The 19,696-nt window shown below is 44.1% G+C and overlaps 1 long non-coding RNA gene across 1 annotated transcript in view; it reads left to right on the top strand.

Annotated features, from left to right (window-relative positions):
* The first annotated feature begins 748 nt into the window (after positions 1 to 748).
* The window catches only part of LOC138265078 (uncharacterized), a 222,008-nt gene continuing 203,060 nt past the window's right edge, over positions 749 to 19,696 (top strand). The window contains exon 1 of the long non-coding RNA XR_011199305.1: positions 749 to 987. This is a non-coding gene — a long non-coding RNA (uncharacterized lncRNA). The remainder of the gene's footprint in view (positions 988 to 19,696) is intronic.

Below are 19,696 nucleotides of genomic sequence, written 5' to 3'. Positions count from 1 at the left end.
TTGAGATCTTTGTATAGGTTTTTATTGAAAATTGCCCTTTCACATCAACCATTTCATAATTATTGTATTTGACTATTGAATGACATGTTTGTTGAGATCTTTGTACAGGTTTTTCATCCAAAATTGCCTCTTCATAGTGATTTTTCTCATAGTTTTTTTTTCTCATAGTAATTCTATTTGATTATTGAATGTTGGAGCCATTTCCAATTGATTCACTTGATTCATGACATGCATAATGAGACCTTAATTTATGTATTTTTCTATGGTTATAACTTAAAATGCAAAATGTATCCTTTCTGTTTGCTTGGGTTGGAGCTATCCACAATTACCTTATTTAATTTTCTCATTCTTTATTAACATGTAAATAGGTTTTCTCATTGAATATTAAGAATTTTGTACTGTCTCTTATTTTTATTGCCTTGTATGATATCCTCTAACAGTATTTCTGCTCTATTTGGGCTAATACTCGCCTATTCATATACCACTTTTTATCATCATGCACTTTCTTCTACCTGGGTTTCCACTGTTTCCCCTTCTTTTCTCCCTTTTCTTTATTTCCACCACCCCCTTTTCTCCTTTCACTTAATTCCTTTTCTTTTTCTCTCGTATTTTAATTGTTGATCTTTGATCATATTCCCTGTGGATACCAGGTTTATACTTTCTTCAACATTTTTCTACCTCTAAGATGGCCGCCGCACATAGTCCTTTGTTTATTTCTTGTCGATGTTGTTTTTGACAACAAGGAAACTGACTCGAACACGACGACTGCTAAATACAGTCCGTCGTTCATGTTTATAATAGCTTCCCGGCCAGGGCGGGATTTTCGGGACTCGGCGTCCCCTTTTCAAACTCTCCAACTCAAACGAGGAGTATACATACAATTAGCGGGATGGGTGGCATACGGCCCGGCCCGTTTCTACTTGTGGTTACTGGCCTTTGACACCATTTGGATCGCCACGCAGCAACTTATTGACACACATTTTTTAGGTAAGGTTGATATATCTCCTTTCACGAGCGCGGCAAGACCTAGCACTTTGAATCTATCCTCGAGGGTGCTGCTTGTTTTCTATTCAATGTATTTTGATCGGGCAGCACTGGGGGACACATACTTCATGTTAGTCCCTTAATTAATCACTGGCACACACAAATTTAATACTTGTTTTTTTAACTCCTTTTCCGTTTCTTCTTAACTTAATTTGCTACATGGGAGGATAATGTAATATTCCCAGTACATTTGTCTCGTTGAAATGCGATTAGTGGCTGCTGTTTTTGACCATATATATCGACATTTGCTTCTTCTTTTTTCTTATTAGGCTTACCATATGCCCTTGTGCACTTGCACATCGTAAATAACTTTAGTTTCAATTGGAACACTACTTTGGTATTTTTTTTTACCTAATTTTTTTTTTCTCTAGTCTATATTACTTTGTGATCACTTATGGGAGTTCTGACTTTTGGCAGAGGGATTCTCTTTTTGAACGTTTAATACTTCATGTGCACTTGTTTTCTATGAAGAATTTGCTCCATCACGTTCTTTGCACGCTTTTTCATGCTGTACTTCTTGGACTTTATCTTTGATTCTTCGTATTTATCTTTTCTCCTTGCCGGTTCTTTTGATCATGTATGACTTTATATTGATCTAGATTATTACATTATTTATATACTTTCTTATTGTATTATTGATGTATCTTTACAAAGCAATTCTGTTCTGTCACAAGTATGCAAAGTAGCATTTTGTATGTTAATATGTTGTGTTTTTGGTACCTTACTTGTGTTGCTATATTATCCCCCTTTTTATGGTTATATGTTACTTTGCAGCCCTGAAGAAGCCCATTTGTATAGGGCGAAACACGTTGGCTGCTTCTTTTTCATGATCTTTATGTCGTAACAAGTTCTTTACGCCAATAAAAGTCTTCGGAAAGAAACTGACAGAAGTCTTGCACCATTATTAACTTAACAGTATTGGACTCTTTCTGCTTACTGTGTTTTATTGGATGTTTTGGAGTGGTGTACCCCATCATACATATGTGGCTTCTGAGTGGTAACCTCCTTAGACATGAATGAACGACCACATTCACACTCTGTAAGAAAAACTCTCTGTATACAGGCCCTGCAGGCAACTGCAGCAATACAAACCCAAACTTTACACATTAATAACAATGAAGGGATAGGTAAGGTGGGTCCAAAAAGTGTCTTCCCTGTCCATGTGTGAACATGTGTGACAACAAATGCAGAATCATGCCACTTCAGGGTATGGGATTCTGTGCTATGTACCTGTACCACTGAACACTCATTTGGTCATATGTGTCCTTCCTACAGAGATGGCATCCAACAAACAATGGCATGTGTTGTATGGTTTCTAGTATGTGACCAAGCTACTGAGTCACATATCATGGCCTGCAGGAATCAACAAACTGTCTGCACTGTGGGACTGTCATTTGGGCAATAAGCCTCTACAGGACAAATATGACCCATGGGAAGGTCACAACAGAGCTGTGGGATTAAGGGACCTGTCAAGAGTCTAACACACACATTGACAATGATGCTAAGTGCACACATGGATTAGATTAATGACTTACCTCTGTACCAATTCCTAATATACTCAAAGGAAAGAATCATTCTGGGCAGGATTTGCCACCAGAGCCTCATATTTGACACATGACAGGATCTGCTCGGGTACAAGGAGTGGGCACGGTACCAGAGTTGCATAGCCACAGTGACTCTACCCCAGCATGGACTAGGTCCCATACTGGCAGGGAGGTACATGTGACAGGACCTGGTCTCTGCAGGCTGAGACGACAGAATTTACATGACCCTTCATTTACATCACTTCCATGCATGACAGTACATCAGGCAGACAATAGCAATTTGGCATATTGAGTGTGTGGCAGCCTGAAGGGCAGAGTGACTCATGATATGCCTTCCACACAATAGTTTAGCGAGGGCAGATGTGTTCAGAAATCTGTGGCACCATACACATTGCTCACATTATTCTCAACTGACTCATTTCACATGCATATTCATCTCATGCTGTCATACACAGAGATGTTTTCTGACGTTTGCAACAATCAGAAGGAAAGAGATGTCAGTGGATTGCAGTAATGTCTCCTCACCTAGTTATGTGCATCCAATACAAGATGGATTTAGGAGCCCAACAACCTCATACAACACAATGTGACTGAACTTAACATATGGTACTGGCTACCAATACCTGTACATTGTCACTCTCATTTATGCCACACAGACTGCAACAACAGGCACATTAGTAGGTGAACTGGCACACAGGTTCACATTCTAGCCTGTGAGGAGTGAAAGGATGGTTAAGTACAGAGAAAATTGTGCACATGAGGTACTTACCTGCTCCTCTGGTGAACCATAGAACTGTTCATTCAGGGGTAGGACCTCTGTAACTAGCCTCTCCAGCTCCTCTGAAGAGAAGGCAGGGGCCCTATCACCTGTTGGGTGTGGCATGATAGCTCCCAGAGGTCGTACAAAGTAGCTCAGGTTGTGGAGGTCTTGCTGGCAGCAGTGTCAGGTATGAAGTGAATGAATTTGTACAACATTGTGGTCACCTCTGCCACATACGCAATCATAACCATTGGCAGACACAGCCATTGACCCTCGACTGCCACTGGCAACAACGTTAGCCTATGACTGTGTCTGCCGCAGTTGCAACCACCTACCACCATGACGACGTCCGCCAGTGGTCACAGGCTGTTCCTAATATCCAATGGAGTAGGTCAGGCAGCTGCCATTTTGGCAGCCTGAAATGCCGTATTGGGCTTTATGAACTGCGTCACACATGCAAAAATGTATATTTAATCACACAGACATGCTTATCCTGTCTTGTCATGTAGATCCTACTACTCAAACACCATTGAAGTATTTTGCAGGGTACAGATGGCATTTAGCAGTGGGGCACAGTCCATCCCACCAATGTTTTTTTTTGGTGGTAGGGATATCGAGTCACATTTCAAGTAGCAATTGTTTTGAAAATCTTTGAGTTTGGTCCATGTACATGTTGGGGACACATGTGTGGAAAACTATGGGTGCCACATGTGACAGCTGTGTTATTTGCAGCTGTTATGCCTACTGGTTGCCATGTCCATCCATTCAGAAATGCCTTGTCACATGATATTATTGACATTCATAATGTATGTTGCTGTGAACACACTGCCTAATGTTAGAAATCAAGTTTTGTCATACATAGCAAAAGTTGAAACTCCTGGACAGCTACATCCAGTTTCCCCGACTTGAGGATTTAGCCCATGTGCAGACTGACTTTTATAGTTTTGCATGTAACCCACATGTGGTGGGGGCCATTGTTGGCACACATGTTGGATTGGTCCCACCGCAGGCCAATTAACAAGTCTTCCATTACAGAAAGAATATCATTCCACCAATGTGCAATCTGTATGTTTGGCGGATCTGTACATTTCACAGGCATGTGCCTGTTATCCAGGTTCAGCACATTATTCCTTCATAATGAAGAATAGCACCATACCTCAGCTGATGTCACAACTGTACCCAGAGAGGGCCAGGCAGGTTGGTAAGTCACATCTGTTCTGAGTGTTTGTTTAATGTATGGTGAACAATAATGAAGTGATTGGCTCATTCCACATATGTCCTATGAGGAGCTCTCTGTTTTCTGAGTTGAGCTTGAGGCAGCTGTCTGTCATCCAGTTGGCGAGTACCTTCATTCGGCTGTGAAAGTTGCTTTTGGATGTTGATGATTTGTTGGTCAGAGAAATAATTATCTGTGTATCGCGAGCATATGAGATGATGTTTAGCCTGTGCTGTCTGACGATCTCAGTGAGCAGGGTCATGTAAACATTGAAAAGGGTGCGGCTCAGAGATGAGCCCTGGGGGACTCTCCAGCTGGTTACCATCGGGTTTGAGGAAAACTGTGGGAGCCTGACTCTCTGGGATCGGCTGGTGAGGTAGGAGCCGACCCACTCCAGGGCCTTGTGCAGATGCTGGCTTCATATAGTCTGGTGCATAAGGTGGTGGGGGAAACAGTGTCAAACGCAGCAGAGAGGTCGAGGAGGCTAAGGGCAGCTGTTTTGCCATGGTCCAATAGGCTGTGAATGTCATCTGTGGCTGCTAGGAATGCAGTTTCAGTGCTGTGGTTGCTCCTGAATCCGGATTAAGAGGGATCTAGGATGTGGTCTGTTTCTATTAGCTCAGTGAGCTCTGGGTTGATCGCTTTTTTGATTACCTTGGCTGAGAAAGGGAGCAGTGAGATTGGTCTGTAGTTTTTCAGCACTGTCGGGTCTGTGAAGGGTTTCTTTAGTAGCTGGTTTGTCTCCACGTGTTTCCTGTCATCCGGGAAGGTGAAAGTCTCTTGGTGCCTGCTGAGTTGAAAATGTGGTGTGGGCATGGGTCCGACGGTGCCCTGGAGTGGATAGAACTCATGAGCTTCTGGGTGTCTTCTGGGGTGTCCAGTGGATCAGGGTCAGGCGACGGGTTAGAGTCCATGGTGGAGCTGGAGGGCGGAGAGGTGTTTCTTGACTGGTGCATCTTTCATAGATGCCCTGGATTTGTCAGTGAAAGAAGGTGGCAAAGGTGTTGCAGAGAATTTGGTAGGGAGGGATGTCTGAGGTATCCGTGCCAAGTTTTGAAAAATTCTTTGACTATGGTGAAGAGTTCCTTGCTGTTGTGTGCTTTGTCATTGATGCGCTCCTGAATGATTGATTTTCTAGTTGATCTGATGAGCTGGTGGTGCAATGTGATGGTGTCTTTGAAGGCTTTGTGGTCTGTTATGCTGTTGCTGCTTCTCCACTTCCTCTCAAGTCATCTGCAGGTGTGCTTTGATTTTTGGAGGTCGGAGAAGAACCAGCTGGGTTTCCTTGGTGTTCATTGCCGGCAGGTTTCCTTAGGGGGGCTAGAGTGTTGGCGCAGTCGGTGACCCATTGGTGGAGGTTGTGGGCTGAGGCGTTGGTGTCTGTGGTGTCTGGTGGTGGGGAGTTGCGAAATGCGGAAGTGAGCTGGGCTTTGGTGACCTTGCTCCAGTTCCTGCAGGGGGAGGAGTGGGTGTGATGACGTTCGGTGTTAATGGTGAAGGAAAAATGGACTCAAGGGTGGTCAGTTCAGTGGAGTTCAGAGTGTGTCCTGCTGAGGGTGTGCTGAGGTGGACCAGTTGTTTAAGCCTGAGGGTGGCAAGGTTCTCCGTGAGGGATAAGGTGTTCGGGTCACTGCGGTTGAGAAGATGAAAGTTGAGGATGATGTAGTCCGTTGAGGTGAGGGCCTGGGGAGTGATGAGATTGGGCAGGGCTTTGCTGAAAGAGGGGCAGGGTCCAAGGGGTCTGTGGATGAGGGTACTGCTGGGGGTAGTGATTGGATTGGTCTGAAGCTGAAAGTGTAGGTGTTCAGTGACAGGGTTTGGACACCGATGCTGGCTGTGAGGCGAAGTGTGTTTTTGAGGATGATGGAGATGCCTGCTCCTGGTCGGTTGATGTCTTTATGGATAATCTTGTAGTCATCGGGAATGGCAGTGGTGATGTCTGGGGCTGAGGTGGCGGTTACCAGGTCTCCTTGAAGAAGAAAAGGCCGGGGCGATAAGGTCAAGTAGATCTCATACTTCTATCACATGTTTGAAGAGGTTCATGAGTGCAAGTATGTCAGGTGATGCCATGACTGTACAGAGTACTGTAGATCTGATGATGTGTGGAATTGAGTGTTTTGGCAACAACTAGGAGTTGATACCCTGCAATGTTCAGTAAAAAGGGTGCTTGATGAGTTAGCCTTTGAAATATGCCCACCTCAATGATGCTGCTTTGTTTGCGACAGTCTCATTGCAATGTTATTCCATTTCCAGATGCTTGCAATATGATTTAATGTAATAGGTAAGTTTTCAGGTCCATACTCCTTGTTTTGCCTTTGTACAGGTACCTTCACCATGACATCCTCATGTGTGCATTTCAGAGATGCGACATTGGCAGCTATCTAAAGCCGTTCTGACAAATGAAAAAGACATGGATTGCCCCAGGTAATGTAGGTCACAGATTTGGGGTGTGTAAGACCAAGGCAGCTTGAACAGTGTTTGGGTGGAAGGTCCAACATGCACATTGTACTTGTTTACTTTACTGTGTTGGGCCAATTGCATCATGTGTCATCATATGGGCATGCAATATGTAGTCGTGAATTGTGAGCAAGGCAATCACCCTTCTCATTGGCTAAACCCTCTTCTTGTATAATCTGTATGTAGCTGTAGATGTGTTTCATCATTGCAGACCATAGTGCCTCTGCCACAACACTGACATGTTTGTGTCATACCACCAGAAGCATGGCCACTGGATAATGTTGTACTGCCCCGTGTCTGTACTTTGGTTTATATGATGTTGGATTACTCTGGTGTGGTATGTAATAAGGCTCAAGCTGGTGACCCCATCCACTTTTATGTTTGCCTATTCTGCAGGACAATGTCTGACAAGGCCCATGCTGTTGTGGTCTAGGGGGTAGTACCTTGGTATGTGCACCTTGACTCAATATGAGTCAGACATTCTTGGCTATGACAGGCCAGGCATTTCACAGCCTATGTGCTGTACAGTGGAATAACATGTTTGACATGACCAGACACTCGTTGCAGTGTGTTTGTGTGTGTTGGTAGTAATCCTTAACAGTACACTGTACCTGTAACATATCCCGCCTTGCCTCATTTGCTTCACATGGTCTTACATTTATACATATCAAAATGTGAAACAGAAGCAAGCAGACAATTACTTTGTGATAGTTGAATTTATTTTAAATTTGTGCAGAATATACATTGGGGCATAAGAGTGAAGGGGACAGTCATGGTGGCTGAAATCATTGGTGTAGATGCCACACAAATGGAAGTCCAAAGCTCAGTGTATTTTTCCATTGGAAATGGAAGGTAGTTTAAGAACAGTCAACAGAGTCAAAATGTGGCACAAAACGAAGATCATTTTGGAAGACATCACTTGCTGGCAGTTTTGGGTCTCTTTCTATCTGCATCTCCTGGGTTCTTAGCTAGACGTCCCCGCTTGTGATGGGGGGGTTGCTGCCATAAAGACAGGGGTATCTGGGGTGGGTTCTTTTCCTGACAGGGCCTCCCTTCCAGTGGTTGGCACTGATGAAGGGACAGGTGTAGGTGTGCCAAGGAAAGGGGTAGAGGGTTGTTGTTGATCCCTGATCAGGGTGGTTATAATGTCCCTCATAACCCCTGCTAGGGAGGCCATATTGGTAATGTCAGCCTCCCACTGTTCACGCATTTCCTGATGGAAGTCCCTCTGCAGCTGTTTCATTTTCCTACTTCTAATAGACCCCCAAGACATGGCTGATGGTGTTCTGGCCAAAGTTGGCCCCATTGGCCTCACCCCATTGGCCCACAGCATCGCTCCCACACCCCTACCCCCACGGTCATGTCCCCTTGCCACAGCGTGCCCTCTCTCACTGGTCCCTGACCCATCATTGTCAGAAGTGTTGTGTTGCTCCTCAGGATCCTGAACTGGGGGGCACAAGATGGTTGAGACTGTGCTAGGGACACAGGTTAGGGGGCGCATAGTTTCCCGTGATGTAGAGGCAACCAGGCTGAGAGGTGTTGATGTGGCCACAATGAGGCTCAATGATGGTGTCTGGCCAGGTTGCCCAGATGGGCCAGAACCGTCCTCCATGTTCAGATCCAGGGGGTAGTGGCAGTCTCTTCAGTGGCCTCTATGTGGTTAGTGGCAGCTCAACCTGTTGCTGTAAAAGATACAATGTTATTGGTTGTATTGTGACATCTACCTCTAACACTTTACAATGACATTTCACAAAGACCTTGTAAATCTTTGATTTGGGGGTAATCATATTATGACAGGTATACATGGTAGTGGTTGTATTCACATGACATTTATGGAGCATTGTCAGATTTCCTTGCCTGAAACAGCAGCTGAGATGTGCAAAAGATTGTCCCTTGGGGGATGTACTGAGAATGTCAACTTGCCAACAGTGCAGGATAAACAAGGGCCAAGCAAGATAGGTTTTTGGCCCATTTTGAGGCCTAGTCTAATGTGATGCAGGCAGACCCAGGAGTTTGTTGTATAGGTGGCAGAACTCATCATGTGGTTACCTCATTGCTAATGTGGCTGCTGCCAATACCATTCTGGTGATGCATCTTGAGGCTTAGGGATCATTGTTTTGCACGCTGAGTAAGGTGTCCCTCTTGTCCTTGATAGTTACATTTTGGGTTAGCAGGTCAAGAGGGAGATAGGTAACCAGAGACATCTCAGAGATGGGCATGATCTGTATCCTGGTCTCTCCTGGATGAGTACACCTCAACTGTGACGTAGCAGGCAAGGGTATTTGATCAAATAACAACTGGTGTGGTGTTTTGAGTTGGGGAAACAGTGATTCCTGGGCATTACAGTCATACCACAGTATCTACTGCACACACTTGACAATTTTCATCCTCCCAGGTGTGTGGAATTCATTTGGGAGTTAGCTACTAGATGTATTTTGGCATGTGAAACAGGTTTTGTTGTTGGATTTAGGTAAACAGGGCCAATTGGGATTTGCATTCTGGTCGCTCACTCTACTTCCCACCATTTTCCATATGGTATCCTCCCACGGGAGAGAACTTCAATTGGGATTTCATAGACATGGCTGTTTGGGCATATGGACCCTGAGCTTGTGTCAGGAGTGAGGGATACAGAGCCTCCTGCCCATAACAGTCAGGTTACTCCCTCTACTACACACACTTTACAAATGGTATCCTCTCAACTGATTAAATGTACGTTGTGATTTGCCAATCTGGGCTCTTTGACTGAATGTACACTGTAGCTGTTGTATGAAGTCCGGGAATCAGTGCCTCCTGTGAGTTGAGGTCAGGCCATTCTATATACTTCACACACTTGACCAATGTCCTCTTCCCAGGTGAGTAAACCTCATTAGGTAGTTGAGAAACTGGGGTATTTGAACAAAAGAACACTATTCTGGTATTTGGGGTTATGGAAACAGTGTCTCCTGGGATCTACAGTCATGCCATTCCCTCCACTGGACACACTATACATATGCCATCCCCCAGGTGAGTAAACTTCATTTGGGAGTTGAGAAACAGGGGTATTTGGACAAGGGGAATACTATGCTGGAGTTTGGGGTTATGGAAATAGTGCCTCCTGTGATTTGCAGTCATCTCACTCGCTCCACTACACGCACTATACATATGTCATCCTCCCAGGTGGGTAAACTTCATTTGGGAGTTACCAAACACAGGTATTGTGAGAGGAGGAAACTGCTGGGGGTTGGGGCAACAGTATCAGAGCCTCCTGGGATTTGCTTTCATATCAATCCCTTTGCTATGTACACCATCCATATGTTGTCCCTCCAGGAGAGTACACTTCATTTGTGAGTTGACAAACCAAAGGTATATGGGCAAGTGAACACTGTGCTGGTGTTTGGAGTGACTGAAACAGTGCCTTTTGGGCTTTGCAGTCATGTCACACTCTCTACTACACACACGTGACAAATGGTAGTCTCACAGATGTGTAAACTTAATTTGAGAGTTCACTGACAGGTGTATTTGGACAAGCGAGCACTGGACTGGTGTTTGGTTTTTGAGAAACAGGGCCTATTGGGATTTACAGTCATGTCACTCCCTCTACTTCCCAACAGTTGGCCCATGGTATCCTCCCATGTGAGTAAACTTCTATTGTGTGTTCACAAACAAGAGTATTTGGAGAAGCGGACACTGTGCTGGTGGTTGGAGTCATTACAACAGTACCTCCTGGGAGTTGTAGTCATGTCAGTGCTTTTACAACACACATTTGACAAATCTTATCCTCCCAGGTGAGTACATGTCAGTTGGGAATTAACAAACAAGGGCATTTGGTGAAGGAAACTCTGGGCTGACTGTTTGGGTAACAGTAACAGTGCCTCCTGGGGGTTGCAGTCATGTAACTCCCTGTACTACACACACTATAACATTTTTATCCCCTCTCAGATGAGTACACTTCATGTGTGAGTTGCCAAACCGGGGTCTTTGGACAGTTGACCACTGGGCTGGTGAGTGGAGTGACAGTAAAAGTGGCAAAAGGTAAGCAATGGGTATGCATGACATAGCATTTTGGTGACATTTTTTGTGTTGTGACTTACCAGACTCCACTCCCCCACATATTCCTGTCACACCCTCAGGATGCAGGATAAGCAAGACATTCTCCTCCCAGGGAAAGAGATGTAATGGGGCACTGTGAGGGACACCACCAGTCTTCTTAGCCTGTATCTTGTGCCTGGAGACCAGGGAACAGGCCTTGCACCTTAGGTCTTTCCACCTCTTCCTAAAGTCCTCTTTTGTGTGCGGAGTGGTGCCTACAGTATTCACTCTGTCCGATATCCTGTCCCATATTTCCATTTTCCTACTGAGAGGAGTGTGCTGGACTCCTCCAATCAATTGTGGCTCTACTTTTATGATTTCACCCACCATGACTCTCAACACATCCTGAGAAAAACTTGGATTTTTAGAATGTCACATGGTGGTTAAAAAAAAAAATTGTGACAGTGACTTACTAAAGAGGGGAGCACATAAGGGTGTGACTGGAGAAAAGTGTATGCTGGGTGTGAAAAGAGATGGTGAGAAAAAAGTGTGCCTACTATCTGTGCTGCGTGGTAAATAATTTTCTCTGGCTTCAGTGTTTTTCAGTGTAAATGCAAAGGATTGTGGTATGTGAAGGGGTGCGTTTTATAATGTCATTTGCAGGTGTGTCCGGTGTGGCAATGAGTGTCAGTTGTGTTATTTTCAAATCCATTCAATGTGCCACTGTGTATTACTTTGGTGGTGTGAATTACTATGTTTCAGAATGCCATTGGCTGACTGACACAGGTGTCAGTCATTGCGACTTTGGACTTGTAATACGGTCAGTGGTTGGTCATGGTGCTGTCAGAGCTGGAGGTCAGACCGCCTATTTCTGGGACTCTGTGCCGCTGCCGATCTGGCTTTTTTATTTGGCGGTCCTGCCTGCTTCAATCATCATAGGGCACTCTGGAAGACTGCCAGCATGGCAGTGTTTTTAGGACAACCACTATGGCGGTCTGGTGGTCCAATCGCCAAACTCGTAATGAGGCCCTTAGTGCTCGTCATAAAGCCATGTGCCAAATTTAACAATTCTGCTCAGACTCCTGCTTCCTCTATGTGTGGCCTCTATACCTAGAAACTATGGTGATAAAAGAATGCAGAGAAAATCAACATTTATAACAAGAGCATCAGGTTGTTTTCTGTGCTAGGGATGAATATCTTTCCTACTCAATTGAACATTGTTATAAAACTCCATCAGTTTCATGGCAAGATGTGGTTCCATGAAAATTCCGAAAATAGGGCCTTTTGAATGACTCAGGGAGCTTTTTCTCTCTTCAGCCATTTTGGTACTGCAGGAATAATCTAGTTAAAAAAAATGTTAGTTAAAAATCTAGAAAGCAGGCCATCTAAACTTGAATTAAAAAAATAAAAATAAAAACATGTTTTTTGCAGTTTGCTTTGTGAGCAGGTTCAATTAGCCTCAAACTGTTGTTCTCTGTTCCCCAAAAGAGATTCTTTTAGCACATTAAGGGACAGATTTATACTCTGCGCCGAATGTGTTAAAAAATGTTGACGCACATTTGGCGCAAACCTTGCCTCATATTTATGCTTTGACGCCCGACCCCGCAGATGTAAAAAAATCCTCTGTGTGCATCCTTTTTTGGATGCAGGAAACCACCTTGCATTAATGACATGCAAGGTAGGCGTTCCCGACCAAAAAATGACTTTAATGCCTGTGCACCTTATTTTTACTCTCACATCATTTGGACGCACAGGAAGGGGCGGGTCTTAAAAAACACCTGGGTGAGGGCAGGTGTTAAAGGCCCTGTGGGCTCACTTCCATGGTCTCTGACCATGGAAGCAGTCCACAGGTGCCCTCCCCTGCACCCAGGGACACCCTCTGCCACCCTCTCCCACCCCTGGAGGAAACCCATGGATGGGGGAACCATCCCAGGTAAGTACAGGTAAGTTTAGATAAGTATTTAAAAAAAAATTCTAAGTGGCGTAGGGGGGGCCTAATTTGGGCCCCACTACATGCCACTGTGCCCAATGACCACGCCCAGGGGACAGAAGTCCCCTGGGCATGGCCACTGGGCAAGGGGGCATGACTCCTGTCTTTGCTGAGAGAGGAGTCATTTCAATGGGGGTTGTGCTTCAAAAAATGGTGCAGGTCCGGTTTGAGCCATGATTTTTGCCTCAAACCTGACCACTTTTTGACGCACAACCCCCATTTTCCCCTACGCCGGCGCTGCCTGGTTAGAGTCTTTTTTTTTTAACCTTGACCAGCCCGCAGTGCCGGCTAACGTCAATCCTTAAATAAGGTGCCCGCATGGCCCGCAGGAATGGCATTAGCCAGCGGCACTGGTTTGCATCAAAAAGTATAACTATGGCCCTTAGTGCAATACAAAGCTATATCCAGATATAACAGATTGGTGTCTTGGGGGAGAGTGTGGTGAATAACTTCCACTAAAAGTTTATTGACTGGAGAGTCTTGAGTGGAGTTGGTGAGGTTGACACTTCCTCATCTTTGTTACACCTTCTCTTGGCAGTATTGTATTGAATGGTAGGACAATCATTTCATTGTTTTCTTGTGGAATGTGAATTATTTGTTGAGGTGTACAGGAGCCCTCTCAAGTCAATGAAATCAATCAAGTAAGCTTTATTCAACAAATGTAGTCATAAAAGCATAAATAGGCAAAGCAAAACAGATACATAAACCACAAGTAAAACATACAAATAAATAATTATCACATGGGGCGATAGTAAGACTACCAATTACATTTTATAAAAACTAAAATAAGATATTTAAACAAAATTCACAACAGACAAAAAATAAAAAGAACCTATAAAGAAGACGAAACCACGTATGAGAATAAGGGCCAGATGTAGCAAAGGTTTTTCCCCATTCTGTGTCTATGGGAAAAAGTGTTTTTACATATGGCCCTAAGTTATTTAAAATGGAATAGCTAAAAAGTAAAACCAATTACCACTCAATTTAATACAATGTCAATTTCAGACGATAGTATAAATTACAAACTTAAGACAAATCTCCTTTCAGACAGCTTTTCCTAATCATCCACACCCACGCCAAATTTTGAAAAGGTATAGACATATGTTAAATTTGAGTCTGATCTTAAAATCCCCAGGGCAGTAGAACTATGAGTTCCTAAAAGCTTGCAGAGAGGTTTAATCCACCTTTTAGAAGGAGTATTGACATATAGGACAAAAATGGTCAGATGTCAGTGACCATTTGCTGGTGAAAGCCTTTAGGGGAACAGTACCAACCCTGAATTATAAGTAAAGCCTCCTATCCAGTTGGACTGTAATGGCATCCCAATACAGCTCCAAAAGCCAGTTTGCTTTGAAATCCAAAAAATTTGCAGTAAGAGAAGAGTTAGTAGCAGAGGCGATGTCTAGTTGTCTAACCTAGAGCCAATAGTGTCTCCTGAGGGCCAATCACTGTGACAGATTTGGCAGAAGAAGGATTATCCTATATACTATAAAGACCAATAGAAGGGTCTTTATTATAAGTGTCTGCCTCTAAGATATCCTTTAGCACCAGCCTATATGGGCCCAGTTCTGGTTGGGACCAAAGCCTTCTCCAAAACAAAAGCTGCCTAAGTCTGGACTTCTCTACAACTGAATACTTGCCCATGTCAAGCATCAATGGAAGTTGAGGGGTGCTAACTGGAAGATGAGTCAAACTTCTTAGAAATTTGTTCTCTGAACTTGCCAGGGATGTTAGATCCAAAAAGCCCCAGAGTTCTGCCCCATAAAGGGCCAAACCTAATTCTTTAGCATCATTAATTGTTAGGGCCGGGGCAATAGGTTTGGGGTTAGAGAAGCTATGCTCTTCTAATATGGCACCTGCTATTTGTTTTAATTTAAGTGAGGAGAGTGCCATTTGGGGTTTCCATACAAGATTTGAAGATAGGGTAACCCCAGGTATGTGAGAATATCCACCCTCTCTAACTGGGTGCCCCCCAACTCTAATCTACACTTGAATGTTTTACGGTTCTGTAGTGTCATAAATTTTGTTTTGGCCATGTTAATCTCAAGTCCCTGGGATTTACTTGCTGCAGGCCAAGGGGTCTTTTCAAAATCAAAAGAGTGTTGTCAGCAAACAATAGAATTGGAATGTTAGTGCTGGCTAACAAAGATGCATCAGTTGGAAAGCTAGCAAAATGTTGCACAATATCATTTAGAAATAGCAAGAATAATGTGGGGGCCATCCCACAACCTTGACAAATACCTTTTGGGTGGGAAATCGCACAGTTAATTGCCCTTGGTGCCTCCAAGGAAACTGCATAATTGTCCTCTTGCATGTGGATAAAAATGGTCAAGAGGGTCATTGGCATGTCCATACAAGACCGATTTAAAAACAAAGAAGGCAACTTACAAGCTACCTTAGTTGATCACGACCATCTTCCAGTATGATAATAGGAAGTGAAAGATGAGGTCCATAGTGCTTATTCACTTGCGGAATCCAGCCTGGAAGGGAGTCAAGATATCATTCTCGTCTATCCACTCCTGAATTCTATCCAATTAACAGTGAACACAGATTTTCTGAGCACAATCTATTAAACTGAGTGGCCTGTAGTTGCTTTATCACCTTTCTTGTGGATAGGAATAAGTTTGGCTCCTTTCCAGGATTCTGGAATATGGGCCCCCCCTAAAAAGGCATCGATCAGGGTTATAAAACACCTGGACCAATTTTCCCTATCCCGTATAAGTAAATCAGCAGGAATGCTACGAGGGCCCGAGGCCCTACCTCTAGTTGCCACATGCAAAGGAAGGCTGACTTCTTCCAATTCAAAAATATGTTCCTGTGGTGCAAGAGGGCTATCTAAGAGCAGGTCAGTCACGTGGTCATTTACTGGTGGTTTGGGCTCGGGTGATGAATATAAGGTTGAAAATGATTCACCCATGTATAAGGAGCTACAAAGTTGGAGCCAGAAGATGGATGGCCCTCTCTGTCCCATTTGACTAGGGCTCAAAATTTGGTTGAATCCTTAATGTGGCAAGCCTCTTTCAGGTCTTGCCATCTTGCATTATCCCACTCCCCACAAACCTGTGCTAACTTGTAGGCTTTTCTGGCATGATGTATATGAATGATGTCCTTGGATTTAAGTGCCTCGCCTAGCTGCACTTCTCATTATACCAGGTTTTGGTTTTGATTTAACATTTCTCGAGCTTTTAACTGGTATAATAAAATACAATAACATTTTATTGAAAAATTGCAGGTGGATATCAGAAAAGATAAATGGTCCTCGGCTACTTTAAGTACAATCATTCATCTCAGTTAGTTCAAACTATAGATCAGTGGTAAACAATCAGTGACCATTGAAGATGATGGGAGTAATTTGTAGGGTAGATCTCCCTAGTACTAGCTGTGAGTAGGTGTTGACTCACTATACTTGGGAAGAAAAGAGTTCATTGTGAAGCACAAAGGATTGTGATCACTTTCTGCCTTCTGTTTTACAATCATGTCACTAAGAAGTGGCCAGAGATATAAATCAATTAGAATATAATCAGTGCAATTTGAGTGGGGTGGATTATAAAAAGTACTAGCCCCCATCCAATCAAAATCTGGTCTCCCATTTGCAGCTCTTAGCTCATACACTAATGTGAGTGCCTTTAACTAAAGGGCTACCTGCGTCCCTTTACACATCGGGGAAAGTCAAGCTGCAGTAATCTCCAAATAATATCTTCATCTATCCCCAATAAAGTGTCATCCACATCAAGGGGTTCAAAGGTAGAGCTGAAATCACCAGCTACAATTAGGTATGCTTCTCCTCGATGTTACTCCAAGAGTTCTGCTAAAGTAGAAATGGTTTCTGACCTCAATTACCCCCCAACCTCCAACCACTCTGGCATACACAATATATGTATAGCTACAGTGTCCACCATGGTCCACCACAAGTATTAATGTCACTATTCTTTATAGGTCCAGTGAAAGTTTCAGTCATTAAAACGTAAGCTCAAAAGCTGGAAGCTATGGAACAGAGCGGACAGACTTAATTTAAAAGAATGTGTAAAGCATTTAGAGATACCAAAACAGTTAAAAGATTAAAAACACAATGCAATAAGAACACTTTACAACATACATAAATAGAGAACATGTTAATGAACAAAGTGGCACCAAAACAACAAAAATCCAGAGATCTACATTTTTAAAGTTTTAATTAAATTTTTGTGTTTACACCTCTCATTCCAAATGTCCTGAATAAGCATTGTTTTTTTGGAACCCATTGAAGATTTTCATTGGCAGAGGTTGCATGTTATCGCCTTTGCTGATACTTTCTTCTCTCCTGGAGGAATTGAAAACAAACTCCCTAATAATGGGCTGGGAATAACTCTATATTTATCCTAATCATCCTGGTGCTCTTCATCTCCTCTGTGCTCTTCTCTAGGCACCATTTTATTACTTCAATGCCCACAATAGTTCACACCTAAAGAAAAAACTAAACTGAGCAGAGAATGCCTGAATACAATTACATCAACAAATTTGTTGTATTTTTGCTATGAGTTACTGGTACCTCACTATCAAGAGACTGTGCTACCATTACACCAACAAACTGCAAACACTTCACTAAAAACTAGATACCTAACTTATTTGTGTCTGTGAGGGCAAAGGTTAACAACTGATCCCTGAATAGTTATCAGCATAATTTGTTTTAACTGCTGGTTCTTGTGGTACTATATCAGGACCAAAAAAAGAAAAAAGAAAGTGAAAGCCACACAGATGTGATTCAGCACTGTGTCACTAGCTGTATCAATTCCGAGGTAGCACCGCAGAACCTTTCGGGACACCAGCAAACAAAAACAAATAAAAACAGGCATTTGATTGTTAAGCAAGTAAATAGTAGTTAAAACAAGCCCACATGATAGAGAAGAAACAGAAAGAAACTTCCTGAATAACATTCGTCACTTGGAAAAATTTAGAATCCAGTCCATCATTACTTGTAGATCAAGTGGGGAGAACCAGCAATCAGCCAGTGGAAGTTCTGCTTAAGAAAACCATTGCTGAATAAGAATGTCATGGTGGTGCCTAGAACATTCTCAGCACCACCAACTAGGCCCAGGTAAGAATCAGTCATGTGAAAGTTTTTGCCCTGCCACCTTAGCAAAAAAAATAATGGGGGTCATTACGACCCCGGCGGTAGGTGATAATGTGGCGGTAATTCCGGCAACAGACTGGTGGTACATACCGTCACATTATAACATTGGTGGGTTGGCCGCAGCCAACCTGCCACTTTACCATTCCTGCCACCATGTCGGTAGCAGCCGTCAGGATGGAAATAACAATCACCAGCCCAGCGGCCGCTATTGTACCGCCGGCGGCATTATGAGCCTGCGTATCGCCATGTTTTTCTTGGCATTCGCAACACCACGAAAACATTGGCAGTAGGCCTTACCAGTAACAGGGAACAAATTCCCTGTCACTGGTAGGAGGCTCACCCACCCCCCAAACACTCCCCACACTCCACCCCGCCCCCCTCCATCCACACTCCCCCTTCCGATCCTCCACCCCCATACACGCACAGACTCGCAGACATGCACGACGCATACACACACTCACTCACACTGACATACATGCATTCATTCATGCATGCATCCATTCATTCTCGCACACATCCATACACACATTCACACTGACATGCAGACACGCATTCACATTTCCATTTGTACACGCATTCTCACACATACCTACACCCATGCAAACAACACTACACAACCAGTCGCATACATGCACACACTCACACATTCATGCACACAACCCCACACACACACACAACAACCCTCACCCCTTGGCCCTGTCAGAAGCCAGCATCCAGGGGGTCTTCCGACAGGGAACGGGACAGGGTGCTGCTACTGCCAGCAGGGCCCACCAGCAGAACACCGCCTGGCCGTGTCATGTGTCATGATACGGCTGGCGGCGGTCTACTGGCGTGTGAGGGCTGGTGGTAGCAGCGCCACCTTACTACCGCCAGTATGGCCATAGCCAAATTTCTGCCCTTCTTGTGGCGGAAGTCCGGCAGTGGTCATAATTTGGCGGACGGAGGGTAGCCGCGACAACGGAATTTTGACAGCCATCACTGCAGTGGTAGGCAGTGGTAGGCAGCTTATACTGTTGCTTGTTTCCGGTCCAGTGAGGATCTGGCTTGGCAGTTCGGTCTGGACTGTTCCCATGAGGAACAGGGTCAAGACTGATTTGCATATGCGTGGGTCCAAACTGGGGTGGCATGGTGAGCAAAAGAACGATGGATTAAACCCAGATCTATGACTGGGGGTGAGTGTTTGACAATGTTCAGCATTCCGTCCATCACTTGTTGTTTTTGCTTTGTCACTCTAAGTGGGAAGGGTATGCCCAGACGTGGGTCCCGTGCTTCCCATGCCACTGGATTCAAGCTAACCTGGCTGATGAGGGGTGAAACCCCGAAACCGGTCCCAGGATGCTTGTTTCCGGTCCAGTGAGGACCTGGCTTGGCAGTTCAGTCTGGACTGTTCCCATGAGGAACAGGGTCAAGACTGATTTGCATATGGCTGGGTCCAAACTGGGGTGGCATGGTGAGCAAAAGAACGATGGATTAAACCCAGATCTATGACTGGGGGTGAGTGTTTGACAATGTTCAGCATTCTGTCCATCACTTGTTGTTTTTTCTTTGTCGCCCTAAGTGGGAAGGG

The sequence above is a fragment of the Pleurodeles waltl genome, chromosome 11 (genome assembly GCF_031143425.1).
Source record: "Pleurodeles waltl isolate 20211129_DDA chromosome 11, aPleWal1.hap1.20221129, whole genome shotgun sequence".
NCBI classification, from domain to species: domain Eukaryota; kingdom Metazoa; phylum Chordata; class Amphibia; order Caudata; family Salamandridae; genus Pleurodeles; species Pleurodeles waltl.
This window is presented reverse-complemented; position numbering and strand designations above follow the sequence as displayed.